This window comes from Ictidomys tridecemlineatus, chromosome 7 (assembly GCF_052094955.1).
Source record: "Ictidomys tridecemlineatus isolate mIctTri1 chromosome 7, mIctTri1.hap1, whole genome shotgun sequence".
NCBI lineage: Eukaryota > Metazoa > Chordata > Mammalia > Rodentia > Sciuridae > Ictidomys > Ictidomys tridecemlineatus.
In genome coordinates this window covers 17,036,834-17,062,514 of record NC_135483.1, presented here as the reverse complement: position 1 = coordinate 17,062,514, position 25,681 = coordinate 17,036,834, and the positions used below count along the sequence as shown (strand labels likewise).

Below are 25,681 nucleotides of genomic sequence, written 5' to 3'. Positions count from 1 at the left end.
GTGCCACGTACTCCACACTCCAGTCCCACCAGACCACCCCTCAAGCCCCAAATGCACCTCCCCATCTCTCCTTTTATTCCTTTGCACACATAGTTCCTTCTCCCCAGAAAGGCTCATCCCCTAAACTAACAAAAGCTACTTATTCCTGCTCTAGGGATCTTGTTCCCTCCTCTAAGAGGCCACTATGCAGTGGAAATCACTGTTAGCTTTTGGATATTGATCTGTTTGCACATCTTTCTCCCTGAAAAACTCGGAGCCAGCTTTCACCCCAAGGAAGAGCTTCCTCTTTTTCTCTGGGTTCCCAGCACCAGCTCAGGAATGATCCACTCTGCAAGTTCAAAATGAACGTCTGTGGAGTGAATGAGTTGGGTGAGTGAGTAAACAGCTCTTTCTCCAGACCCTATATGGAGGGCTGTGCTGGGTCAGCACAGGTGCTGAATAAGCTCCTGCTCACTGCTGCCCCTAGTGGTAGATTCTTGCCACAGCCTGGAGAGTCAGACACTGGACCATTTTCTAACAGGGAGAATCCAGGTGGCTTCCACCTGGAGAGCCTGGTCCCAGATTCAGGGGCTCTCCGCCAAGCTCTGCCCACCTGCCTGCCTCCACATCGACCTCATATGCACATCTGGCCTCCGGGTTCTCCCTGGGTCCAGTTCCCCCTTTGGGCTTGGTCTTAGGTTTCTTCCATCCCAGGAGCACCTTCCACCTTTCCGTATGGCACACTGAGCAATCTCGCAGCTGTCCTTGCAAGGCCTTTCCATTACTTCCAATATTAAATGTTTTTTGACAGAGCCTGAACTTGAGATCGAACTCTTCTGTCAATGGGGCAAGGAAGAAAACAAGCTTCCTGACAGCTTGCTCTAAGCCAGCTGTTCAGCCAAGCAACCTTGGCTACTGTACCTTGCTTCACGCTATCTAATTCTCCCAGCTACCCCACTGGGTAGAAATTTTATGACCATTTTACTATGAGGAAATTGAAATTTCAAACAATTAACTTGCCAAGTTACACAGTAAAAGTCAGGGCTGGAATTGAAAGCCAGCTCTGAGTGATATCAGAGCCCCTTGGTCTTGCCCATCACAGTGTGGGACTGTTAGGCAAGGGATGTTAGGGTTCCGCCTTAAGTCCTCGGCAAGCAGAATGCAAGACACTGGCCTGTCCTCCCCTCTGGAGTTTAAGACTGTTTATGGAAGAGACCGCAAGACTGGAACTAGTAACAGAAGCATCTTTTTCTTTTCCTGCAAAGATGCTTCTTGGCACTAACACAGCTTCTCAGCTTCAAGATATTTGTCCTTTTTGCAAGATATTTGTCCTTTTGCACCAATTCCCCCCTTTCAAGGAAGGAAAGGAAAACACCTGTCATAAGAAAGAGGTCGGAATTTACTAGCTCGTAATAATGTTCAATAAGTTTACTGGGCCATCTTGTATAATAGGAAAAGTTGTCTTGTTGGAATGTCAGTTGTGTGTGTGTATGTGTGTGTGTGTGTGTGTGTGTTTTCAAGTAATCAAGACCAACAAACTAATCTGTGACAAAGGCGCATGAAGCCTCTAGGTAGTCACTGGATGAGACATATGCTACAGTGACAGGTAAACCTGTTCTTCTGGGGACTTAACAAATCGAGGTTCACATCTTCCTCTCATGAAGATCCCCGATGACAACAGCTCTTCAGACCACCTTTCTTGTACCCTGTGACTTGAGGTCTGGACTGCCGACATGTTGTAGCTTCATCTGAAACCATTGACTTTCTGGAACAGAGTAAAGAAAATTAAAGGGACACATACCCACGCTTCAAAGGTGTCACATCTGTTCATTCAATCCCACCTAGCCTTAGGGAGCCTAAGAAATGGGGGAGCACACAAATATTTGTGACTAGTTTGGGTTTCTGCCCGGCAAAGCCCTGGGCAAGCTGTGAGGCTCTGGCACACGGTAGCCATCTCTGCCTGGTTTCTCCCCTGTTCAGTGAGGCAGTGGGAAGGTCCCTTCTACCCCTTATAGGCCCCTGCTCCTCTGGAATCAGGACACAGCCCTGGAAATGAGAACCAGGCCCACAGAGAGGACCTGTGGCAAAGCCTGAACTTAGTTCGGTGCCGTTTTCAGGTCCAGGGACAGCACTCAATTGTCCTTTCCAGTGGATGTGAAGGAGTGAGCCATCCTGGTAATCTGAAAGGCCACCAAACATTTAAAAAACAATCCACAGCCTATTTACCTTCTTACATTTTGTAGAATACCATTACAGTTTGGTTTTACATTGAGCAGCCAGTCTGGCATAAAGAAAATTAACATTTAATGAGCCCCTAATTACTGCCAAGCACTAATGATGCTGAGCGTAACAATAGTAATGCTAATGGCTAAACGTTACCAGGAGCCTTCTGTGTGCAGCCCATTCTCAGCACTACTCGGTTAACTTGAGTACCCTGCCCCTCTGAGGTCGTTACTATTACTCTCTTCCTGAGAGGGACCTGATTACCTCCACGGACTAGATGAGGAAAGTGAGGCTCAGAGAGGCGAAGAAGCACAGATAGGAAGGAGCAGATCCAGGCCTTGCAGGCAGGACTCACTGATTCTAAGCCCAGAGCTCATTGCCAGTCTGACAGGGCTGCAGATTCAAGCCAGGGCTCCGCGCTTTTTGTGTCTGCAGCTCCGCCCAGGCCTTCTGGGGAGGGACAGCCGTGGTAGGGATGCTGGACACTGTGCTTGTTCATGCAGGAAATAGTCACATATCCTACTATGTGTTAGGAGCCGCACTAAATGCTAGGAACACTACAGCAGCAGGTGAGGTTCTGACTTTCATCAGACTTGTTTATTTCTCTGAGGAATATCCTTGAACAGAAACTTAAGAACCTTGATCCCAGCTCCCGCCCAGCAGTGGGTTGTGCATTCGAATGTCGGCTCCGAAAATCTTGCATGGCACCAGTGGGCTCTGTTGGAAAAGTAAGGACCCTCTTCCACCAGCTGATCTGGCAACTAACCAGCTGGGCATTTGCCGATGAACAACTTTGTACTAGTTCCTGCGGTGACCAGTCACCAACCACGTTAAAGCCAGCATTTGAGATCAACTAGTCCCATATGTTGGGGTTCTGTTGGAGAGGAAATCTGGACTTTTCCGGCCTGTGAATTGCACAGGGGGTCTCTCTGCTACTGTCAAGTTTCCAAATTAAGCCAGCTCCAGAGCAGCAGCCTGTTCCAATGACTCCCTCCCCCCTGCGGACATGAATGTTCACGATATGGTGTTTACGCCTCCTTTACATTTTCCACCATATGCCTTCCTTTTGATGCTCCTCCCTCCTGCACTGCCTAGGACCAGAGAACTAGCCAGGCTCTTCTTGCTCCCTGGCCCCTAATCTTGCAGGAGCTTCAAGGAGCACAGTTCTGTCCATCACAGAGGAGGAAAGCGACATGCACAACTTCAAATACTAGCAGGGGAGCCTGGCTGGACCCTGTGCTTCACTAGCTTGCCATGTTGTTTTTGTTTTTAGGCTCAGAATCTCATACAAAGTGCTTGCTGGGCACTGAGGAACATGCCTGTAATTTCAGTTACTCAGGAGGCTGCAGCAGGAGGACTGCAAGTTTGAGGCCAGCCTGGGCAAGTTAGCGAAACCCTGTCTTAAAATTTAAGAAAAGGACTGGGGATGTGGCTCAGCAGTAGAGCACTTGCCTATTTTGCATGAAGCCCTGAATTCAATCCCCAGCATCACAAACAAACTAAAAAGTTCTCTACTAACAATAATCATTGAAAATTTGGAGAGGAGTGGCCCACAGGAGATAAAAATCTGACTAAGTATAGCTCTTAAATATTGTTTTGGTGAACTCCTTTTTTTTTTTTTCCTCTCAAGTGGTTTAAATTTTAGAGTTTGATTCCCAGCAAATAAGACCGTGACTTAATTATCTGGCAGAACAGAGAAACTTGGTCCTTGGCCAACTGGGCAGCCAAAGAGGAAGACTGCAGGGCTTAATGTCTCTGAGCAAGAAGCTTCTGGGCTAGGCAGCCTGGTTTTACCCTGAGGTATCAGAAATTTCCTTCTTTCTGAGATTCTGGAAGCATCCTGCCCACCTGCCCTTTAACCCTCCTTGTGTGCTTTGCAGGAGCAATAGCAATTCAAATTGACTTGAGAACACAAAATGCTATTCGGTTCCTCCCAGCTCCTCTGATACAGCTGGAGACAGTCTGTACTGCAGTTCAAATAACCTTGAGAACAGAGGACACTGGTCACCATTATGTCCCTTCTACCCTAGCCCCCACCCCATCCTGCCATCTTCCTGTCCTGGTTCCACATAATAACTGTAGTCAGGGCTGTGGCAGCCCCAGCCTTCCTGTCCTGTAGGCACCCCAGAGGCAGGGAGTGCCCTGCCTGCTACCCTTGGCTTCTGCAGACACCAGTGGGGAGGATCTGATTCCCACCCAGGACAGCAGAGCCCCCCAGCTGCGGTGGCCACCCCGCTTTGCTGAGTGGATGTTCAGTTCAGATTTGTGGGATTTCTGATCCAGGCAATGCTGATGGACCCACACTGACCCTTATCCTGGACTCAAGCAGTTGGAGACTTGGCACATTGGTGATTTGTCCTGGCAAGGGATGAAACATCTTTGCACCATGTGCTGTGGGTAACCCTAAAGGCAGGCTCACAGTGAGTGTTTGAGTTAATCATGAGAATAGCCAGTGATCACTTAGCCAAGTCTTTTCCCAAAGGAGGGAAGGAGGGGAAGGAAGAGGGGAGAGGGAGGGAGGGGAGGGGAGGACGCAAGAGCTAAAGAACAAAGAACATTTCCGCCAACCCTTTCAAAACCATGCAGTACCATGCGGGGAGCTTGCTTGAAAGATTTGTGAAAACAAAACAAAACGTACAACTGGAGTTACGACATGTGTGGACAGGTGCACACGCCGCCGTAACACAGCACAGCTGAGGAGGTTCATATTTAGAGTGTTTTGTTCGACGATGCATAGGTATTTCCCCAACAGCAGCAGAAAAGACACTTCAAGGTTCATGGTCTGTTTTATGAGTTCCCACTTGCAGATATTCAGCTCTAAATCAAGGCTTTCCGTGAACCAATAGTGTAGTGTTTGGCAATTTGTTTGTTTAATAACAAATGACCTATGGAAAAAAATCCCTAATTCTAGGTTTGCAGAAAGTGAATATTAATTGCTAATTACCTACTTCATTATGGGTGTCTGTAACAAAAGTCACAGGGCATATTGGGCAAATTATGATTTTTCATAAAATAATTACCGAAGTAAACATGTCCCTGCACATTTCCCTTGCTGATTCGTTCTGCAACCAAGTTTCACAAGCTGAGGTTTGACGACTTTCCTCATGACCGGAATTTTGATATGGGGCTTATAATTGGGGACCCTGGGAACACACGGACATGTTTTCATTTCAGAAGAGAAATCCAGAGGCTAAGGAAGCACGGATGTTTAGTAGTGTCCCTGTACTTCCAAATGCACATACAGAGGAAATTGTCTGTCCCTTCCATACAGTATCTGTCCTTCTGTTCTGATGCAGTAACATGGAACTTTCTACTCTTCTGGGCCCAAGAGAAATTCCATATACAGGCAGGGGTCAGAGACCTGAGCGCAGCAGTTCAGATGCCCACGGCTGCTGACTTGGAGCTGGTAGTTCGTGCCTCTCTGGCCTCAGTTTCCCTTCTTATAAAGGAGAGGCGTCCTATTTCCTTTCACGGGCTGCCGGTTGGGTCTCTCTGTGCCTTCCAGGTTGGCAGGGTGCCTGCAGATGGGGCTGCCGGTGCCCTGGCTCCCCGGGGGCAGCCTGTTGACTCAGGTCTTTCTGGAAACCTGGTAGGAGCGAACTTGACTTTCCACCTAAATTGCCCTGGCATAACAGTTTCCTCGCAAGGCCCAGGAGGTGCTGAGCAAGCAGCTGCCGGAGCTTCTGCTATTCCAAGCCCTGGGATCCCAAGGGAGAGGGAGGGTCTGCAACTGATTTACTACAAGAAAGAGAAAGGGACAGGGTGGCGGGGGGCGGGGCAGGAGAGGGCTGGCAGGTTCCCAGTCCCTGTGCCTGGCTGGAAAAGTTAATGGGTCATGTCACTGGGGTCGGGGGCGGGCTGGGGCTGCCCTCCCTCTTCCTTCTCTGGAATGTGGTGTTTATTTACTGCCCTGTGGATCCCAAGTTTTCTCTCAGGAAGTCACTTTTTCCAGGGCTGGAGGAGGCTGGCAGTCTGTTTCCCAACAATTCCCTCTTCCTCCTCAGCTGGAGCTCCTGGGGACCTGGGGCTGGCAGCTGGAGAGGCCTCTGGAAGAGCACAGAGAAGGGACTTGGAGGCGTTGGGCTGTCTGAGTGGTCGGCCTGGGCTGAAGCCCCCAGTCCTCACCCCTTTCCTGTTCTGAGCCTGGAAAGGGGTGGGGACTCTGGAGGTGGGGACAGAAAAGTGAAAGCAACCAGCTTTCCTGTCCCTTCCCCAAGCGCCCAGCCCTAAGGAGCAGACCCAGGACCTAGTGGCAGAATCAGGAGCAGCTATCAGGCCCGTAGGTGGCTTGAGCCTGGCCTGGCACTTTCACCAGCTTTTTGTCAAAGGTTGTGATGGCGGCTCTGGCCCCACCGCAAATGCAGGCTGTCCCTTGCTTCTGCATGGGCTTTGGCTGGAGCTCACATCTTGCCTCTTCTCGAGGTGACGTTCAGGTCTCAGCTCTCCTGTCCCCTCCACCAGATACCTTCCCCGAAGCGGCTCCTGCTCCTTGTCTCTCCAGACCAGGATTTCTCCATCTCGACGCCTCCTGGCCTGGGGGATTCTGGGTTGTGGGGCCTGCCCTGTGCTCCTAGGGTGCAGCAGGCACCAGCAGCACCTTCCCTCCACGGTGACAACCAAATAGTCTACAGATTTTGCCAAATGTCCCCTGGGGGCCAACCTGACCCTCTCTCCTCCCCGCTGGAGAACCTCTGGGCAGTCACACCTCCTGTCTACCTTCTTCCTAGCTCTCTTCACTCTCTAGAATGGTCTTGGTTTTTCTCTTGATCCCAGGAGTGCTCCACCCGGGCAGCCCATTCTGTGGACCTGGGGAACTTAACACAACCCTAGCACCTTCCCACCCTGCCTCTGAAGTGTGGGTGCTCGTTTGTACAGCTCCCAGAGAGTCTGCTGGGCTTCTGGTCAAGGCTCACTGTTCTCCCCTAGGGCTGGGGGGAGGTAAGCTACCTGGGAGAGTGACAGGATGGGGTGGCCACAGTTGTGTTGTCAGGATATATGGTAGGGCCTGGCGCCTTGCTGGGGCTTACTACCAGGACTGAATGAATGAACCAATACGCCAGAAAACCCATCTTCACTGGTGGGTGTTTGGGGTTGGAATCCTTTCATTTTCACTCTTCATTCAACAAACATTCAGTGTTCACCATGTGCCAGGTGATAAATACTGGGATAGAATGGTGAGTCAAAGTTGACCCTCATCTTCTGAGAGCCCAAAATGCAAATGCATGGGGTGATCCACACAATGGGATCATTGTAGACTGGGGGTCTGTGGAAAGCAGTCAAAATATAGAACAGGTCAGTTCTCCAAAGACACTGGAAGGAGCCCGCTGTCTCCTTACAAGGGGTTTTACTCACCCTTTCACACTTGCACAGCATCCTAGCCCTGCTCAGTAGGTGTGGCTTCCATCTCCTGGTGGAGGAGACCAAGATTCTGGGAGGTCACGTATCATCCTCAGAGTCACCTGCCTATCTGTAGCCCAGCCTGGATTCATCTGTGTCTCTACAAAGCCCAGGTTCTTTCCAGAACACAATACAGCACCCGAAGCTGAAACCAGAACAGCGGCCTCTGGGTTCCCCTGGGCTCAGGGCAGAGGCTCAGCCCCTTCAGACCACACCTGGATAGATCTGGCTTGGCCATCATCCGGTTGGAGGCTCCACAGTTCCTGCCCTTGGAAGTCACCTCTGAGGTCCCTTTGTTCTGTGCTCTTTCATGCTATGATACCAAAAATTGAACTGTCTTGGTTTCAGTCCCCAGATGCACTCCCCAAGGCAAAAAGTGCAGATAGATAATTGAGAAGGTCAGGAAGCTGGGGTGGGGGGGGTGCAGAGACTGAGAGAGGGAAGGGAAGGCAGCAGGGAGTGGGGTGTCATCGGGCAGGCTACCGTGGTGGGCCAGGGGCTCAGGGAGCTGTGTGTGCCTGGGGACACCTGGGGACACTCTTGTCTTTCCCCTGAGTGTTGGGACGGGTGTTCCCCACCTTCCAGCAGCCACTGGCTGCAGATGGCTTCTCAAAGGGGTGTAATGCCCCTGAACTTGAGGCTGCCAAGCAGGAAGCTCTGGGGAGTGGCAGGGACAGGGACCGTGGGCCGGGCCCCAACATCATCTGCTGTAGACCCAAAGGAACACCTCTCAGCAACAACCCCTTTGTAGTTTTCAGTCCCATTCATGGGGCGCCTGTTGTATACCCAGCTTCCAGCTAGGTTTGGAGGTCTGAAAAGAAAGCCGGAGCCCTGTCCTGGAAGAGCTGGCTGTCGGGTCAGATGGCTGGACACACCCCGAGCAAGCGTCGTCTGTCCACAGACATGACACAGTGACTCCTCAGCTCAGCCTTGGTAGCTCTTCATCCTCGGGACCCTGCCTGTCTCTGGTCACTCTCTGCCTCCCACCCCACCCCCACCCTGAATTCTCCACTCCGAGATCTTTGAACTGCTGGTAGCTCCCCAAAACACGCCTTCTCTCCCTCCTCCCTCCCTCTGGACCTTGGCACCTTCTAGTCCCTCTCCCTTGTGGCCAGAAGGGCGCCCATCTTTCAGGAGTCAGGTCAATGTCACCTCTCCCGCCTCTGCCCACCAGCCCCAGGCCTCGTTCCCAGGTGTCTGGGGACTCGTCTGTGAAGTTCCCTGCTCGCGCTCCCAGCAGAGCAGTCATCCCACGCGGTGGTGGCTCCCCCTTCACTCGTCGGGGAGCCTTTGGGAAATCAAGGATGAACTCCGGGGCAGTAAAGCCGGGCCTGGGAATGAAAACTAGGCTGGTGCGAAACTCGGCTTATTACTTGCTAATTTTGAGGCTCTGGTTGGCCTTTATGCCTTTATGCCTCAGTCTCCCTTGTTAGCAGAAACGCCAAGGTGTGGGAGTGCATACCTGTGGGAGGCTGAGATGAGAGGATTACAAGTTCGAGGCCAGCCTCAGCAAGAGAGAACCTATCTCCAAAGGGCTGGGGATGTAGCTTAGTAGTAGAGCAACCCTGGATTCAATCCCCAGCACCACAAAAGGAAGGAAGGAAAGAGGGTGAAGGGAGGAGGGAGGGCAGGGGCATGTAAGGCTTCCTGTGAGGGGTGCCCGCCTGGGTCGTGGTGTGTAGAGGCACCTGAGTGGGACAGAGGGGACAGCGCACAGGTGGGGGGGAGGAGAGTGGGGGGCTGTTGGGAGTGGGCGGGGCTTAGCAGCACTGGATGGGAAGAATGGGGCCAAGCTGGCAGTCCTACCTACCCAGGCCTGAGAGAGCAGAGGAGGGGTGGCCTGGGACTCAGGAGACGCAGAGCCACGGGAGAGTGTCTGTCCTACCTGAGGTGAAGTTCAGGCCTCCATAGCCTCTGCCCACTGTGGCCAGGCACCGTCCTAAGCCCCATGACTCTTCTGAGCCACACTCGGGGAAAGGATTCCTCTTTGCCTCACTTGGCAGACAGGAAACCCGAGGCCTAGAGAGAGAAAGTCATCTTCTCATGGTGGGGGCAGAAGGGGGTCTTACCCAGACCTTGCTGTCCTTTGACCCTCTGACCTTGGGCCAGCTCCACTGTAGAGCTCAGCTGGAATGTGGAGGGCCGGGACGCCTCTGCTGCAGTCCACAGGGGCACAGGCAGGCCGTGGGGTCCAGAGAGCAGAGGAAGGGGTCCCTCCCAAGGGCACCTGCAAGAACTGCCCGGCTGCCGCCACTCTGCTGTCGTCATTGTTGGATCATCCAAGCCTGGGACAACGCCTGGCTCCTCGTAGGCAGACTCAGATGTTTTCCAAGTGAGCAAGCAAACAACTGACCTATTAACTACAAATTATAGCAACATCACTTGGGCCCTAAATAGCATATTTATTGAATAATGTAATTGCAAATATTATCCCTTTAAGCTCCTGGTAATGGAGGAAATGGTCCTCTCCCTAGAGCTTTAATAATATTATATATTTGTTGACTCAGGGAATTCTTTTTGACATTTATTCAGGATTTTCAGACTGCATGTGAAAGAAAGCAAAAACACTATAATCAGCATTATATAGGTAGAAATAGAAAAATAGAGTTTTCCATTCAAATTGATGTGTTAGGCACTTAGAGGCAGCCTTTTACTTCAGGTGAAAGGCTTAATGGAGACTACTCAATTGGAGATGCTTGGAGGCCACATGTGTTGTCCCTCAATCTGGAACAAGAGTGTGGTAATGATGCATCGGGCTCAGGGCTGACCACGGTATGGAGGCCAGCTGACAGTAATCAGCAATAATAGCTGATGCTTTCATATGCCAGACCTTCTTCTGAGATGTACCTTCTTTCTAGCAGGGTTACCTCTATTAGCTCCATTCACAGGTTGGGAGAACTGAGGCACAGGGAGATAAGTTTGCCCAAGGTCACCCAGGGATAAGCAGAAGACCCACACACACACATACCCCGTGCAAGCCCGGAGTCTGACCCTGAACACTGTCTCTAAGCTATTGTGCTTGTTAGAGAATGTTAGAGCTAAGGCCTCAGTATCAGCCCTTTTATTTCAAAATGAGGGTCAGAGATGAACTGTGACTTGCCCAGGGTCACCCAGTCCTGTTAGTGAGAGAGTTCAAATAAGTCTCAGTGCCTGCTTCTAACTCTGAAACATCCTGTCGCCTGGGGCAGGTTACGTACCTTTTTTCAGTTTACTTACTCATCTATAAAGTGCAACTAGTAATTATGCCTTTAAATCTTTTTTTAAAACACTAACAGTCATGTCTGCCCAGAGTCCTCTTTGAGGTTAGGACCATGGATGATGTATGTGGACAACTCAGGAAAACTGCAGAATCCAAGGCAACAACAATGGTAATCAATGATAACAGTCTTGAAAGCCCCGGCCCTGCACAGGAGAGTTCACCACATACCCGGAACCCACGCAATTCCAAATTCATGGTCCATGGTGCTCCCCACACCCCATCCCAGTTTAGAGCAGAGAAGTCCCAGAGAGGGGAGCCATTTGTTAGATTGCCAAAGCCAGGGAGAAATGCCCTTCCCAGGATTTGCACCTGCCTAGTCCTGGCCGGAGCTCCTAGCTATCAGCTAGGCTTCCAGCGAAGATGGCCGGTGATGCTCTGTTTTGCATCTTCTCAAGAAATAGCAACAGCCACGGAGCAAAGGGAAACTGGTTTTGTAAAAGCCAGATCTGGAAGGGACCAGCCAGTCTTGCAACCTTGCAATGGAGTTGGTGACAAATGCCATTAGTTCCTTCTGTCAGTATGAAAGACAGGATGCCTCAAGGCTCCAGGCGGAGGAGAAGGACCTGGCACCTTCTGAAGTCACACAGATGTTTGCATCAAAACAGAAGATGGGAGGTGTCTGCAGTGGCTGGAGGGGGGCAAACCTGAAGTCACTAGAAAGAGGAGCTGAACACTAGCTTATCTGAGGTCTGTGGTGTTATTTTGTTATGGCCACAGTGAGTGCTTTTAGACAACAGGTGACCAGAAAACCCAAGGGCCCATGTGCCTGATGGGTCTCCAGCCATCTCCTCTCCTTGCCTACCAGACATGGGCCTGAAGTTGAAGAGCAGGACCTGGACAGAGGCAGATGTGAGTTTGGATCCTGTCTCTGCCCCTCACCAGCTGGGTGAACTTGACCACTCTGCCACCATTGAACCATCTGTGAAGAAGGAGAATAATTGTACCTCCATCATCCAGTCTTTTTGAAGGTTAAAAGAAATCCTTTACTTAGACAGGGCTCCACACAAAGAATTAGAAGCAGGAGTTTAGACAAGGTGGACTTTAGGGAGTGCATTAAAGTTGGGTGAGGTGGGGACTCTTTTTCTTATGAGCTAGTGGTTTTCATTAACAGCCTCTCTGGTATTTGATTTCTTGACCATGGGCATGTGTTTGTTTGCTAAAATAATAATAATAATAATAATAATAATATTTTGAAGGCATTTTAAGAGATCATGTTAATCCAGCACTATGCACTATGCTTAGCAAACAGAGCTTAATATGTGAGGGATGTTCATGTTCATTTCCATGCACCCAGATAACTTGCTGTCATTATTCTCTGCTTTGGGGAGGGACCCAGGGTCTCTGTTATAGCTGTGTGCAGCCTATAGCTCTGGAATTTCAAAGTGGGAAGTGGGCATAGGAAGACTTGAGGCTGATCTCCTCTCACTGAATGAGGAATGGGGCCGGTTGCGGCCCTTCCTGGCCCACACCCTCTGGACTCCCTGCCCCTGGCTTGCTGAAGAGGGTAGGTGCCGCCTTAATACCTGGACTTAGCTCTGATCGGCTTTAGCTGCCTTAGATCTGCTTCCCTGGGCTGCTTCTGTTCCAGGCTGTCTTGCCAGGACAGAGAGGGAAGAAGAGTGTTCAGGGAATTCAGCGTGGGCTTGCCAAGATCAGGTGGAGCCAGATTAACTTCGTTTTTTAAAAATGAGTTTTGAGTTGCTGAGGGGACAAAAAAGCACAAATCAGGCACTTCTGGTTTCTATCTCAACCACTTCTGGTTTGAGAAGGTTGTTGTGGGCTTCTTGGGAACATGATGGCAGAATGCTGAATGACATCACTTGATAACATTGGGGATTAAATGGTCACACCCGCGGGTACCGTACGGTGGATCCTGGTGAGGTCCCCTGCACTGAGCTCCTGGCAGTGAGCCTGGTGTCTCTGGGTTAAACTGCCACTCTGTTCACATTCTTATTTGTGGCCTAAATGAAGACCTCAGAGTCAGCTCTAGAGCATCCTATGTGCGGCCTTCGGACTTCACACTGCTGTTATGAGCTACAGTAACACATAAAGGCCCTTTGCCACTGAAACCCCAGTTTCCTCATTTGTAAAATGCCTCACTGGCTTGTTTTGGGGACTAGATGTTGCAGTGCATGCAGGGCTTGACCCCCTGTCTGAGACCTTGTAAACATTCAATAAGCGGTGACGGTCAGTCATTGTGGTCAGAGATGACATGAGCCAGGAAGCCGTAGTGGACATGGTGCATGAGAGACAGCCTTCTGAAAGATCTCAGCGTGCAGGAGGGATGGAACCAACCTAGCAACTCAGAGAACAGCATCCAGCCAGGTGAGCAGGACACTGGCCCCAGAGTGTCACAGATCCGCGAAGGGGAGTCTGTGCCACAGCTGCAGGAAGAGCCCCTTTTAACAGCATCGATAGCAGAGTAGGGTTCAGAGTAAGCAGGCCAGTGACAGCCCCCTCTCTCCTGGGGTCACAAACCCCACTGGAATTGCATTTAGCCTGAAGTGTGAGGATTAAGGGAAGCGGCTACACAGTGCTCTGTCAGAGGAGAGTGGCCAGGATGGGAGTCAGTCTCAAATCAGGATACCTAAAGTGTCACCTGGCAAAATTGGGAATGTTTGGTGGGGTTTTAGTGTGAGAAAAGACACAACCCTGCTGCTAGAGCAGGTTAGGAACCACTGAGACCGACCCGGGAGTGGGACAACTGGAGTTCACAGCATCCTCGTCATTTCTGGAGGAAGCCAACTAAAGAGCACGATTCAGTGCACTGGCTGAGCCACCAGCTAACCCTCCTGGCCTCTCTCCACTCTTGCAAGAGTGGGGACCCCAGGTCTGCAAAGCACACTCTTACACCAGGTCACTGCCATTCTCTGATGAGGCAGGGCGATGTGGGACAGAGAAGGACCCTGCATCTGTGATGTTTATAGGAGACTGACTTCACCCGGTCAAGAGATGTCCCAGCGATCATCACTGGGCGGGGCGAGGGCTGATACTGGCCACATCCCCTGGGAGAGCAGCAAGGGTGTGGCCGTCAGTCCAGGGTGTCTGGGTGAAGATGCTTCCTCATGGAAGGAAGACGCATGAGGAGTGAGAATCCCCTTCTCCCAGTTAGGAAAGCTGCCAGAAAGTTATTGAACACCTGCCTCGTGAACCCAATGCTCCCCCTTCCCTCGTCCAGGGAATCATAAAATATTTATTCATCACCAATTCTGTTCCAAGTGCTGTTCCTAAGCTCCTAGGGAAACAAAATGGAGATTCCTTCTCTCATGAAACTTACATTTTTGGTCTAGGAAGAGAAAAACAATAAGCAATACTCACACTAAATAGGAAAATCATATACTCTGCTAAAAGTGACAGTCGTTATGGAGAAAAAAAGTAATAGTTGAGGGGAAGGAGGGAGGGACCCACGGGGCTGTTTGGGGAAAGAATATTCCAGGCAGAGAGACAAAGTCCCTGTGGCAAGAATGTGCCTGAGAGGTGCAAAGGAAACCAGTGGAGGCCACAGAATGGGCCGTGAGTTCTGGGGGACACTGAAGCTGGTTGGCACACGGGCTGTGGCCAGGACCTGGTCCACAGCACAGTGATTCATTAATTGGTTCATGCCTCATCCCAATCCATGACAGTTGTTGTTCTTATTGTCTCTTTTTAATACATAAATAAGCTGAGATTCATAGCCAGAACTCTCATTTTTATTTCACAACTGAGAAAATTAAGACCCAGAAAAGCACTGGGCAAAGGCTGGGTCCCTGACTCTTGGTTCAGAACCCCTTACTCACATATCTGCTCTAGAAAGGAATTTCCTTTGAAGGAAGTGAATCTGAGCCTCTCTGGAAGATTCAGGTATCAATCACGGGCTCTTAGCACTGCCCTCTCATTTCAGAACTCCTCTGTTGGCCACACATCTTCCAGCCTAGTAAGGAGCATGGTGCATTAAATTCTAAAGGGGCTAAAGTGTTAAGCATGGCATTAATGAACTCTGGATGAGGGGAGGAAGCCATTGGCCTTTAGGACGACCAGCACTGCAGTAGTAGTAAGTTCCAGTACATACTGATTGCCTCCCTCGGGCCAGGCCCCTGTTGTAAGCTATCCTGTGTAATGCATTTATTCTTTACCATCACCCTAAGAAGTAGGTACTATCATTGCCCTCATTCTGTAGATGAGATAACTTGCCCAAGAACACACCGTAAATAAGTAGGTGAGCCTGATTCAAAGCCCAGTCAAGCTGGCTTCAGAGTCGGTCATCTCAACCCCCCTGCTCATGCAGATTGGCCAGAACCAAGGCAGGCTACACCAGCAGCAAGTGTCCATTTCCTTCAGGTGCTGGGCTTTTCGTTTCCCTATGCTGTGCAGAGAATAAAAATAATCTTGGCGGCTTCTCATCAGACACGGGGATTCTCAGGCTCAAGTAGCAAGTTGACTTTCTAGAGTGGTTTGAGCAGAGGAAGAAGCCAGTTCCATGGATCGAAAACGGGATTTGGTATATGCCGATATGTTAATGGCGACAACGGCTAGAGCTTGTTCTTTCCAACAGGCTGTCGCATACAGTCGTCGCACCACTCCATCCCACACAGATTCTGGGAGGTAGGCACTCTTGTCTCTCTGCTTATATATGAAGAAGCAGAGATAAATGCGGAAGGCTGGTTGGCTTAGCCACGCTAGAGTACTGGTAAGTTAGGAGGGGAGAGAAGACTAGAACTCAAGTCCAGACCTAACATGACAGCTACACTCAGAAGGTAGCCCCAAAGAGCCCCCGAGGCATGAAACCTGGAAGCCCTTCATCCCATCCTTCTTCCTGAGAAACAAGCATAAGGATCCACAGCAAACTCTCAGGGGTATATACTTAGACTTCCTGGGCTTGGCTCTCCACTCAAAAGATTGTTTTTATTCTCTGAGAACTGGCTGGCTGCATCTATTCCACTAAGTTGGATTGCTAAGGGATTGACATGCCTTGGCCACGTTTAAGAGTTTGTATTGATATTACTGTTGTGAAAAAGCACATATTGGTCCCCACCATCTATATGACTGTGACTAATTTTTTTCCCCCTCTCTCTCTCCCATTTCATGCAACTTTTGCTCACAGCCTTCTTGGCATAATTGACACATTGGCTCAGGCCGCCAAGACTGCCAACTTGGAGCCTTGGATCAGTTAAATCAGTTATGACAGATGTGATTATTTACAAGAAAATAGAAGTCACTATAATTAGACCTTCTAAGGAATACATTTGGGAGGAGAATGAGAAAGCACAAGTTTAAGCTGGCATGATGTGTTTGATTTCAGCCGTAAGCAGGTTCTTGAGTATTCTTGAAAGGAGGTGTTGGGGTGTCTGACACCCTCCATAGGCACTGCCATTTATCAGTTTTACGACACGGCTCATGTTAGATGGAAGGCCAGGTGGTGGAGTGAGCATTTGACTGGGCACCCAAGACGTCGTTTCAGTTCTCAGCTTAGCCACTTGTCCTTAGCATCCGTTTCTTTCTTTTCTCTCTGTTTTGTTTTCAATCGTAAAATGGGGATAAAAAATAAAAGACTCCCTACTTCATGGTAAGTCGGGGGAAGTTGAGAGTGCTGAAGTAAGACAAGTGTTCCAGCCTGTGCTGGACATAAGGCACTGAGGGTTGGATGTCCCCACCCTTTCTGAGCATGCCACTCTAGCTCCATGAACCTCTCCAGCTGGAGATGCAACAGGCCAAAGGAGCCTTCCTCACCTGGGTTACTACTTCACCTCTCAGCCCCTGTCCTTGGTTCCGCTGTGATCTGTGATAGTTAGCACTCATCGTGCGCAAGAGGTACAACAGCACTGTGCCTGTGGCCCACGATTCTTTCAGGGGCCCAGAAAATTTTTAATTTTTATTTCTTTTTAAAATCAGAAAGAAAAAGGAATATAGTAATAACGATGATTAAAATGCAGTGTAAAAAATGCTAAAGAGGAATAGACACAATTGTGGATCCGGCCTGATTTTATGTTCCTATTTGTATCCGTGCAGTCATAAAACCTAACTTCAATGTATTTATTCTGAATTAATTGAATTAAAATTACATATTATTTATATATGTCTGGAGGAAGGGGCCCACGAAGGCAGAAGTACCTAGGACTCACAAAAGTCACCATGCCTGGTTGTAGGAGCTTTTTAAGTCTGAGCTCAGTCATTCTCAGGAATGCTTTTAAAATTCTCACTTTACAAATGAGAAAGCCAGAGCCTAGGGAGGCTAAGGAGCTGGTCCAACACGGCATGGCTAGTCAGAGACTCTATCAGTCACATGGGGCCACAGCTGTAACAACCCACATATAAATGGCTCCGCACACGAGGAGTTGATCTCTTGTTTGCACGATTCAGGGTGTGTGTTTAGCATGCAGTCTTCCACGGGGTGCCTCAGGGACCCGGCCCCTTCCGTCTTGGCAATCTGTCTACCTCTAATCCTGGGTTTTCTCTCCACTCAGCTGCCGGGTGGGGTAAGTGCAGGAACCACAAGTGAGAGATTTTTATGGGCCAGGCCTGGAATTACCCCACGACACTTCTGCTCTCTTTCCACTGGCCAGGAGGTAGGCATATGGCCACGCCTCATAGGAAGGAAGGCTGGGCAATGTAGTCCACTGCAAGTCTGCGGGGAAGAGGAGAGCATGGATCCTGGGGAGTACCCACAGTCCCCGACACACTGACAGTGCGGGGTTCCGGCCCAGGCCGTCTGCACACCAAGCCCCGCTCTTTCCACTCTGCTTAGCAGATTCTTGCCTCTCTTGGCCTCCACCAATCCCCTTCGCTGGCCCCCTTCCCCTGCCATATTTGCCCACTAATCCCCCCTTCCCAGTTCCAGGCCTTTGCCTGGGTGCTAATGGTGCCATGAGAGATGCATTTGGGGAGCTTGTCAGGCTGCTCTAGGAGGCGGCAGCCAGGTGTCCTGTCCCTGGTGTCTCCAGCTCCAGGCCCAATGCATTGCTGGACACGTGGAGAAGGCAGGGTCCCACTCCTGGGGTGAGAAGGGACTGCAGAGAGCATTCAGAGAGCCCGGGAAGGAGGTTTGAACTGCACTCGGACCTTGAGTCTGGGATGAGGAATCAGCAGAAGAGAGTGGCTACAGGGGATCCCACAGCACAAGCATGCCACCGTCCTGGCATTCCTGGCCTTCTGCCAGACATGAACCATGTGACATCTAATTCATCAACGTGCGCTGCCTCTGGATACCCATGATCCTCAAAGACAAAGCCACCAGAGCCGACTGGAGGCTAGATGCCCTCTGGGCTCTTTCCTATAACCACCGGGCAGGCCCAGTGACCCTGGTGATGACCTGGTGGTACTGGTGTTGGTGGGCTCCAGCTCCCCTGGCATCAAGCCAGGGATGTCTGTTAAAGAGACCCTCCTGTGGAATTGGAGCATCTGCCTCCTCCAGGAAGCCTTCCCAGTTCACTTAGCACTCCGTGGCCCCACCTCTGCGGAGCTCAGGACGCTTGTTGCCATTCTCCTTAAATGTCCTGCCTCACCTCGTAACCCTCTTGTTTTTTGCTGTTGGCCTCTGAGGCGGGGAATTCAGCACCATGTTCAGAGCCCCTGGAGTCAGGGACTGTCCCTCCTGAGTCTTTCTGTGGGCATCATACGCTAACCAGCATAGAGTTAGTTCTCGTGGTTCACCCAGATTCACACCCAGGACTAGGTATGTAGTAAGGAGAGACTCGATATCATGCACCGTCCTTCTTTTAAATAAAAAGGTTTTGCCTGCAATCCTCTGAAATGGTCCCAGTCTGCCCCTGGTCTCTCATGAATATAGTCACACCAGTGTCTGTGTCAGAAACAGTCCAGTCAGACCTGGCCAGATCACCTTGCTGCCATTTGCCAGCTGACGGACACTGGACACACTCTCCCAGTCCTCTCTGCCTGTTTCCTCATCCGTCACATGGGGAAGCCACTGTGGCTAGCGGTTGGGTGCCCGTGAGGTTGGAAGGAGAGCACCTGGAGACAGCACTTGGCAGGCAGCTCCCCTTCCATTTCCTGCTTGTGACTCGCGCAGGCGCAAAACTTTGCTTTAAAAATGTGTCTTGTGAAGAGACTTGGCATCCAGGACGCGCCCTGTGAGGAATTTGTTTTTGTTTTAATGCTGAGGACGTTTGCATGAAAACAGGATCTTCGTTGCTTAGGAATTGATCAGCTCCTGCTGCTGCTGCTGCTGCTTTCCCTGCTATAAAGTGCCAGCCCCATATCTGTCACAAGCAAAGGAGAAACTGTAGGGCTGATGTGGGTCTGTGGCTGCTCAGGGAGGGTCCCAGGCTGTGAAGGCTAGAGGCAGGCGTCAGTGACGAGCCATGACAGGTAGAAAGTGCACAGGGACAGAGGATCACTGCCACGGGGAAGATTTTTTATGGGTCTGGTTGGTTCTCGATGCTCAGGGGGGAGACAAAGAAGAGGCAAGACATTTAAGACATGGTCTCCACCTGCAAGAGCTCAAGGGCCCTCTGGACAGACAGGAGGCCAGCACTCAAGAAGATACAGTGACTACATACATCTAACAAAGACCATAGATGTGAATGACAGGAACCAGCACCTGCAACAGAGAGGTTGGTCATGAGAAGCTGGATGAACTTGGGACCTGCTCCTTCCCCTGCCAGGTGACCTTGACCATGTGGCCTGACCTCTCTGCACCTCTGTTTCCTCTCCTGAAAACTAACACTCATCTTGCAGGCCCTTTATGAGGGTGTGTGGCGTGCTGTATGCTAAGTAAGCGGTTGGCACAGAGTGAGCGCTGCATCTATCCAAACTGTTATTCTTAGTATTCATAACACTAGATGCTCACCATCCTAAGGAATAGATATCCAGATGGCCACAGAAAGCTTTTCAGAGGAAGGACTTGAACTTGATTTGAAAAGAGGAGAAAAGATGACCAGAGGCCTTAATAAAGAGGGTTTGTCTGAAATCTGAGCAGCCACGCCAGGACCCACCGGTGCCCACTGCACACAACTGTTTAAGGAAGTTTTCAAGACACTATCCCAGAAACCAAACTAAAATTGTCCACATGAAATTGGAGGAGGGTTTCCAGGGGTCCTGCTCCACAGAGACTCTGGCCCATCTGTGGTCCCATCCTGGCCCCACAGGCACCTGCATAGAGAGGTAGGAGAGGAGGTGATCTTGGAGCGAGCACTTGGCAGTACAGGTCTTCCCCTGCCTCCGGGCTTCTCTTCAGAAGGCAGTGAAGGGTGTTCACATCCCAGTGCCCACGGGAGGCCAGACACCTTCCTCTCTGTGCCCTTGCATGCTAATCAAAGCCAAGAGCCTGTAGGAAGTGCCTGCTTGGCAAAAGCTCTGCTCCCTTGCCTCAGCTGGCCTGCCCACCCTCCCTGGCTCCCCCTCCCATCTGCCTATCGAAGGACAGGGCATCCATAAATCCAGCTTTCGGGGCCCTCAGGGGCTGGCGAGGCTGCCATGGACCTCCGTCACATGGCAATGGAAAACAATTGAAAACCACTTGGCAAAAAGAAGGGGTGATCTAATGTTTTAGAGCAAGAATACATTTTTTTCCCTCGCCATTCTTATTCCAGCCCTGGGGGGGAAAGCCGGCTGCTGTCCAAGCCCTGTCAGGTGGTCCCCCAGGGTCCCTGGCTCCTCTGCCTCTGGGAGAACCCTGCAGAGGAGGCCAGGCTGGGGCGGGCTCTGGAGGAGCAGGGCTGGCCTTACCTTCCTGATTCGCCCGAGGCCCCTTGGAGCAAGGATGTGGCACATGGGCCTGTGGAGAAGCCCATATATAGAGCCAAGGGAATGTGGGCCTCTGGCAGGCGGCCTGGAATAAATGGCCGTGTTCTGAGGGCGAACGCCGCCGAATTATAAATAGCACCCGCCTCCCTCCCCTCCCAACTTGCTGTGTCTGTCACTGGAGGGTTGACAGTTAAATTCAAGGGGACTGAGCAGGACAAGGAGGCGGGGAGTGGGGGGAGGGAGATGCTGGCCCTTGTCGTGGGATAGACAAGGGGAACTGTCGCCAGGCCGTGGGGCTGGGGAGGGGGCGCCTTGGGAGTAGCAGAGTGGCTACTGAGTCGATGCATTTTTATAAGCTGCACAAGCATGGAAGGAAAGCCGAGGAAACCCAGCTCCTGGGATGGCTTCAGGGCCGGCTGAGGCTCAGCGACAGAGCGCTTGTCTAGCATGAGGCAATGGGGTCCATCCTCAGCACCACATAAAAATAAACAAATGAAATAAAGGCATGCTGTCCATCTACAACTACAAAAGTAAAATAAAAAGAGATGGCTTCAGAGACACTCTGGAGCCTGAATAATAATAATAATAATAATAATAATAATAATAGAAATCGGCTGCCGTGGAGCATGAGAGGTTTCTCTCTGGTTCGGAAAGGTCTGGTTTCCACATCAAAACCTACAGCCAGGTGCCCACAAAGACCTGTCCCCACAGCCTTCTGCCATAGTTTCTTCGTGTGTTTTTGTGCCTCTGTGACACAGGGGAAGCAGGGACACTTTCTCCTCCAAACCCTCTGTGTGTTTTGCTTCTGAATTCAGAAGGTTTTAGAAAATAAAGAAGGAAGGAGCGCGCAGGTCTGGCTGTAGAAACCACCCAGCCGCCCACACCTGGGTAACGGAGATGGGAGGGAGATGACCCGGCCACTCTGAGGTCTGCAGGAGGGGCAGCTGCTTCATTTGAAACCACAGGTCCTTGACTGTGTCCTGGACCCTGCTGGTGCTCCTGGGAACCAGCCGCCAGCTTCCCTGATTTGCGGCCTGGCCCTGTCTGGGTAGAAACTAGAGTTTGACTGGGCCATGTGACGGGACAGAGGAACTGGGGGGCTTCCAAGAGCTGGGACAGCCTCGCTGGCTGACTCTGCCTCCTCCTCTGGGCTCAGGCAGAGTGGCTGACAGTTGCTTATGTCCTTTTGTTTCAGCTGTGGTTCGTTTGCTTGGCAAGGATTTGGAAGTAGGTCAAAGCACTCCCTCTTCCTTTCCGGCCCTCAGAATTCTCATTTCTTACGTCCACTGGAGCAACATTGGGGATCAAACATTTAAAAAAAAATAGGGAGGAGCAGGCAAATTTTCATTATCGTTTGGACATCCCTCAAAAGAAGATCCAGGGCTGGGCTGTAGCTCAGTGGAAGAGTGCTTGCCTGGTGTGCTCCAGAGGCCCTGGGTTCCATCCCCAGCGCCACCCAGAAAGAAATCCCAGGGGCCCACAGCTGCAGTGGCGAGGTGTGTGCCGGTGCACAGTGGAACCTGACAGTGTTGGCCTTGGAGGGACCATTGGTCTTACAACCAAGGGTCCTAAAACCGTGCTTTAAGGAGCCCCCTGGAGGAGGGTGTTTGAGAGGCCAGAGCAGAAATGCCAAACAAAGAAGTTGTACACTTGCTTTAAAAAAAAAAAAAAAAAAAAAAAAAATGGATTCCATGCCTTTAGAAAGCTTGGAAACCAATTAGCTCACTCCATCATGTTAGTGCTAAGTAAATGAAAGCCCCGCAAGTAAAAAGGCTTCTTTCTAGGCCCAGACCTGCACTAGGCTGCCATGACTGTGGCTCTTGTTTGGGGGAGGGGACCGCCAGAGGGCCTTAAAGAGCACCTTCTCGGCTTGTATCCTTCAGGAACTGAGGTCAAGAAAGGCAATGGATTTGTTCAAGGACTTGTCAGGGGCAGACCCGGGATTGGAAGCCATCTCAGGTGTCCATACAAAGAGGCCCCATATGCCTGTAGGACCCCAAATGGCAGGATTTGCCCCAGGGGAGACAGCTTCCCAGAGGAAGTGGTACTGAACGGAGCTAAGAAGATGACCGTGACCAGTGGCAAGACAGTGATGAGGGGCCAGGAGAGGACCTGGTGCTTCCACCCTTCTCTCTTGGGAACGTGGCAGCTCTGGGAACAGACTGTTCCCATCTGTCTCTGCATTGGCTGCTAGCCTAGGCAACGCGGAACATGAGTGGCGTCACCACCTGCCAGGTGAGGCCCGGCTGGGCTCTCGGCGAGGTGCTCCAGCAGACACCAAGCCTGGCATCTGAGCAGGCTGCTCGCACACAGGCGTTTCCGGAGCCAGGCAGGCGGTGCTCGGGAGGGCGGGCTGGAAGGCTTGCTGCGGCAGGACTTGAATACATAATGTGCCTCATCCAATTTGAGCTGTGACAAAGTCCAGACAGCCTCCTCTAGACAGGAAAGGACGTTGAAGGGACAGGTGGTACGTTTTCTGTGAAGTCCCCCGTGGATTCCTGAGGGAGAGCATTAGCTACCCTCTGTTCCATGAATACAGGCTGTGCCCCACTGGGGTGCCGGTCTTGTTCCTGGCGTTTGAATGTAGCTTGTTTTCCTCACCCAAGACCAAAGAAGGACATGGATCAAGATGCTCAGAAACGTGGAGCTTGATCATCGTGTCTCGGATGCACTTTAGAAATAAACGTTTTGTATGACACAGTGTCCAAGGAGAAGGAGCCCTGTCCTCACACTCTGCTGTCTCAGACCTGCGAAAAGCCAGCCTCTGCTCATGCCCTCAGAGACCATCTCGTCTAACCCGGGGTGCAACCTAGACTTCAGTTTCATGAACCCCACAGCCTCAGGGTGAGTCCAGGCCAGCCAAGGAGAGCAAGCACTGTGGCCTACCCATCCTGAACTTGAGCAGAGACTCCCCAGCGTCCCCATTTCCCGCTGTCCATTTGGAGGGGTGGATTCCTGCATGAAAAACCTCACTTTGCATTTGTGAGCGTCACAGTCTCCATCCTAAATGAGAACCCAAGTCTTGTTGGGGTGCAAAGAGGCCAGCTTCCCACTTCAACTCTCTCCTTCCCGGCCCTTCTCAAAGTGCAATCAGAGTTCTGTAAGAATCTCTGTGACGAAGGGGGTTCCGTTGTCACCTCAGTTTGGAAAATGTCACACACTGGTGCACCCTGCACTTTAGTCTCTGCCCAGATATCAACACCTTTGAATGGTCGTACCAAGCTGTTAAAGCCACCGTTGCCACCTCTATCCCTTCAAAGTGCTCTGCCCTCCAGAGTGCTTTTGCACCCGGGTCCTGTATTTAGCTATTTACTCTTGTATTACCTGCTTTTCCCACAGTAATGATGTTCCACGCTGTAGGAACCTTGTCTGTTTTGTTCACTAGCTCCCTAGAATACCGTCTGGTTTAATAAAACACTGTGTCAAATAAGCACACGAATCAATTCATACGCACAAACGCTCAGGATTCCTCCATATATAATTCTGTTCAGCTTTGTTTAACTCAGCATTTTTTCAGCCTTTTCCCATTTTCTTTCCTGTCTGGTGCACCTCATCACCCAATCCCAGGTCAGATCTGGCAACGGGAGGCCAGGCTTGACCACCCTTCGGAGACCTGCTCTTTCCCCACACCAGGTTTCCTTTCCTCCCCAGCACTAAGACCAACAGAGATTAGCCTGTTTATTTACCAGTTCTCCTAGTCCATTGGCCATTACTACAACTGAATCTCACAGACTGGGTAATTTACAGAGACTATAGGTTTGTGTAGCTCATGATCTGAAACTGGAAGTCCAAGGGCATGGAAGCCTAAGGTCCCTGGTGAGGGTCTCCTTGCTGCCTCATAACATGGCTGTGGGCATGAGACAGAGCAAGCTGCTAACTCAAGTCTCTCTCTTCTTTTAAGGCCACTAATGCCATCGTAGGGCCCCTTCCTCATGACCTCATTAATGGCAGTTACCTCCCAAATGCTTTTAGCATATGGGTTCAGGAATTCAGCTCCTAGCACATGAACTTTGGAAAGATGCGTGGAGACCACAGCAATTGTTCTAAGTCCCGAGACCCGAGCTCCCTGAGGGCAAGGTGCATCTCACCACCCAGTCCCAGGTCAGATCTGGCACCAGGAGGCCAGGCTTGACCACCCTTCGGAGACCTGCTCTTTCTCAACACCAGGTTTCCTTTCCTCGGAAAGGAAAAATTGGTCGGTTCCCATGGACTCTGGGTGCCAGAGGCCAACACTGCATTATCAGGCAAACAATGATCTGCTCCCTTTTCTAACTCTCCTCAACAGCCCTGAGTACTTAAGTCCCACCAGACATGTTCTGGAATGTGCTGTCTTCTGTCAACACAGTGACTTCTCCGCCTCTTCCATCAGAACTGGGAAGGGCTGTGGAGACTGTCTATCCCCAAGCTCAAAGAGGGTATTGGCACCAGTGCTTCTCCACATCACCCATTTCCGTCTGGCTCTCTTGCATGGGTTTCCTGGGGCCAATGGCCCCACACCTGGTGATGTGAAATAACGCAGCTTTGTTACCTGCTAGTTCTGTAGTTTAGAAATCTGCACTGGGTCTTGCTGAGCTCAGGTCAGGATGTGGCCTGGGCGGTTCCTTCTGCAGGCTCTAGGAGACGATCCATTTTCTTGATTTTTCCGTCTTTGAGAGGCGCCTCGTTTTCCTTGACTGATAGCTCCTTCCCTTTCCAAAGCCAGAAGTGGCCACTTGCGCCTTACTCAAGCCTAATTGGTCCAATGTTGACTCCCCTGCCTCATTCTTTCACTTATAAGGACCTCTGTGATCATGCTGAGGCCACTGGATAAGCCAGGCTAATCCCCCCACCTCGAGAGCTTTCACCTAATCGCATCTGCGGAGTGCCTTCTGTAAAGGAACTCACTCACGGGTCCTGGGGACTAGGACTGGGAGATTGTAAGGCAGAGGGCACTGTTCTATCTGCCACACCTGCCACCATGCTGTCTCTGCTACATCTCAGGCCAACACGGTCTCCCTGTGACCCCAGGGCCTCCTGTACCTCACTGCCATGGTACTTGTCACCTAACTTTATATCTGGCTCATAGTCTGGCCCAGCTAGGCCAGGGTTTCCTCATGGCCAGGGCTTGGTCCTCTTTGGGCCCCACCATCAGCACATTCTGGCACA

The 25,681-nt window shown here is 50.9% G+C and overlaps 1 protein-coding gene and 2 long non-coding RNA genes across 3 annotated transcripts in view; 1 reads left to right on the top strand and 2 right to left on the bottom strand.

Annotated features, from left to right (window-relative positions):
- Positions 1-25,681, top strand: part of Zhx2 (zinc fingers and homeoboxes 2) — a 161,218-nt gene that overhangs the window by 11,987 nt on the left and 123,550 nt on the right. The window lies entirely within an intron of this gene.
- LOC120892908 (uncharacterized) lies at positions 1,390-2,708 on the bottom strand. The gene is made up of 2 exons (XR_005737723.2): positions 2,467-2,708; positions 1,390-1,744 (listed from the first exon to the last, which is right to left on the bottom strand). It is a non-coding gene; the product is annotated as an uncharacterized LOC120892908 (long non-coding RNA).
- LOC120892907 (uncharacterized) lies at positions 16,660-20,820 on the bottom strand. The gene is made up of 2 exons (XR_005737722.2): positions 20,519-20,820; positions 16,660-19,391 (listed from the first exon to the last, which is right to left on the bottom strand). It is a non-coding gene; the product is annotated as an uncharacterized LOC120892907 (long non-coding RNA).